At 32.9% G+C, this 3,082-nt stretch overlaps 1 protein-coding gene across 1 annotated transcript in view; it reads right to left on the reverse strand.

The window, feature by feature from the left end:
• LOC107624095 (cytokinin dehydrogenase 7) overlaps positions 2,927-3,082 on the reverse strand; it is a 3,734-nt gene continuing 3,578 nt past the window's right edge. The window contains exon 5 of the mRNA XM_016326551.2: positions 2,927-3,082. The gene's annotated coding sequence lies outside the window, so the exon portion shown is untranslated.

A 3,082-nucleotide genomic window follows, 5' to 3' on the forward strand; every position in this document is an offset into this window, starting at 1 on the left:
GAGTTATAAACAAAAGCATTCAAAGTAAATTAATGGTGATTGATAAGTATGTCTTTTATTATTGTTTTCCATAAATATATATTACTACCTCTGCATTTGCTCTTTGAATTTGTTTCACTGCTATTTTGTGATTTTTGTTTTTGTGTAATAGAAGCACTGAGAGTTAGTTCTGCGGTAATAAAAACCTATAAACTAATTGAAATCACTTAGCACAAATGAATGAACCTTCATAAAAATAACTAAAAAGTAAATGTGAATAAATTAAGACCTCAACTTGAGATCCCATGTAGATAAAAAAAACTAATTAGCCTATAGAGCTTTTGTACTCTTTTGAAAAACATACAAAGTTAAAGCTATGTGTGCCATGTGCACACCAAGAAGTCGGTAAGTTACTACATAATCTTTTTTCTCCTATTGTTGAAAAATTGCATGTGAGCCAACAATTATTCCCAAATATAAATAAGTCAAACTCACAGCCATCAAACTTTTGAGATTAATATTTTACGTGTCGTGTATTATATGCAGATAGCATATTAAAACAAATATATGATAGATTATGCTGGAATTATATCCCATAATTATCTACATTACTTTAATGGTACAATTAACTCGAGCCATCTGTTATGCGCCTTCTGACTATAGGTTGATGTAAATCCAGGAGTTTTTTGTAGTGCCTGAGAATGGTGGTCTTGTCATTCAGTGACACAAAAGTAAGACTTTCATTCATTAACAGGCATAAAATTTTTAATAGAGAAACACAATTCAGGAAGCATTTTTGTAGGGGAAAAAAAGACTTGTATAAGAGAAATTCACACTTCTAATGAAAACTTCACAAACTTAGCTCGACCTAGATATAAAAGAAATTCTGACATCGTCCAACTCTGCAACCAAAATAGATCATATGCGCTTGGAAAATTTCAATGATTTTTTATATATGTGCAATGACACAATTTTATTAATTTGTTTGTTATAGTCTTTAGTCTCATTGACCACAACAGAAATAGAAGGCCATCTGCATGTCCACACACATAGGATCTCAAGCAATAACGTCAAAAAATATTCAAAATCAGTCTCCAAAAATTACTACAGCTGTAAATATGATCCAAAAGCAATAACATGAAATTAGTGATCCAGGTAAATATTAGAATCATCGATCAACAAAGGGCTTATTCAAATCAACTACAAAGTTCTGTGTCATCATCTTGGTATTGAACATGGACCAAGGATTTGGGTTGAAATTCAGACGAGGGTTGAAATTTGGGGGGATTTGGTTTTGAAACTAAGAGAAACTAGAAATTTGGGGGGATTTGGTTTTGAAACTAAGAGAAACTAAGGCACTTCGGAAAAAAAATTAAGAAAAACACAGAGAATTGAAAAAGAGAGTGAAAGCAGACTTTCTCTTCTTCCTCCAAACCTCAAACCTTCTTCTTTCCACCAGTGGTGCGCCTCTTGTGCAAAGAATTCCTAAAAATACCTGAAACACAACAAACAAACGCATTAGATACGGTATTACAATTGGATTCTGTGAAAGCATCAGAAAATTTGGCAGGTGCCGTGGAGGCTCCACTGGGAAAGGGCTTCTTCTTCTTCTTCCTCTTTCCCAAAAGATACTTCGTTTCTTCTTCAAGATCAAGTTGGTACAACTTCTTTGATTCAATTATTATAAAATGAACAATTTTAAGAGAATTATTACAATAATTTTACTGGCAAGTATTCTAAGAGCACTCAATTAAATAAGGGCTCATTAGCGCTATCTACCTTAATTTGTTAAAAGCTAATCTTAGAATACTAGTCAGCAAAAAGATTAACTAATGCATGCACAATTGCACATGAAAAGATAAAACAGAATAGAAACATACAGCAAAACATAACCGAACAAGTAAATCTAGTCCATGGAGTGATCTCAAAGTCAATATCTATATCTTTCCCAGACAAATTTGGAGTTTGACCAATACTGCCTATGTAAGAATCAAATCAATCAATACTAAGAATCAAATTTATTATTAAAGTAACAAATTCAACTCATTGATAATTTTCATTAACAAAAAATTTAGCCCCAAATTTAACTCAGTGATGATTTTCATCAACCCAAAAGTTAGCTCATGTTATTAGCACCAAATTCAGAAAATCCTACATCATTCATGATTTGCAGCAACATTTAGATCAGAAACAAAGTAAATTAATTGATTAGCAATTCAACATCATCTCAAAATACAAGGAGAAGGAAAATCTGGAAAAGACAGAATATGGGAAGCGACGATGCAGGGACTCACCAACGGACTACGGTCCACGGCGACGGCGAGGTCCGAAACCAGAAGACGACGAGCGACGACGATCCGACGAGTTGCTCCTATCGCCAGCAACGAGGATCCCAGGGAAGGCCGCGACACATGGAGACGCCGGCGAGTGTGACTGAGATGAGGCTCGAGTGAGACTGAGAGAGACTGTAGTGGGCTAGTGTGAGAGAGAAGAGAGAGTTTCAGTATGCGAATTGAGAGAGAGAGAGAGAGACGTTCTTTGAGAAAGATATAAGAAAACCCATTTATAGAATTAATTAATAAGATCTATGCAATTATCTAAATTAAAATGATAAGATAATATACAAAAATTATTTAAGTTGGTATCTATTTTAGTAATTTTTTATCTAAAAGTAATTTTGAATAGTATAATCCAAACAACATTTATTTTATTATAACTCATTTTAATGCAAAAATTGCTAAACATAAATCACTTTAATACAAACTTATTTTTCATTAAAATCAAGTTTATAAAATTAATTTTATTCAAACTCTCGTTTATAAACTGTAGTTGAAACACACACATAGTACATTGAACTACTACTGCTGTATATATGATTTTGGTCATAGTAGATAACACATAAATCTGACCATCAAATCATTAATAGACTGCGTCAAAAAGAAAAGAAAAAGTTAACAAAATTTCCGACCTAGAAAATGTATGGATGCATCATTATATAATTTTTTATTTTTTGGATCGGTAAGGCCTAGGGGGCATTGCAAATTTGCAATTGACAGGGACATCAAAACAAAAGCAAGGATAAGGGTAAGAAATAGTAGTGATA

The sequence above is a fragment of the Arachis ipaensis genome, chromosome B10 (assembly GCF_000816755.2).
Source record: "Arachis ipaensis cultivar K30076 chromosome B10, Araip1.1, whole genome shotgun sequence".
NCBI lineage: Eukaryota > Viridiplantae > Streptophyta > Magnoliopsida > Fabales > Fabaceae > Arachis > Arachis ipaensis.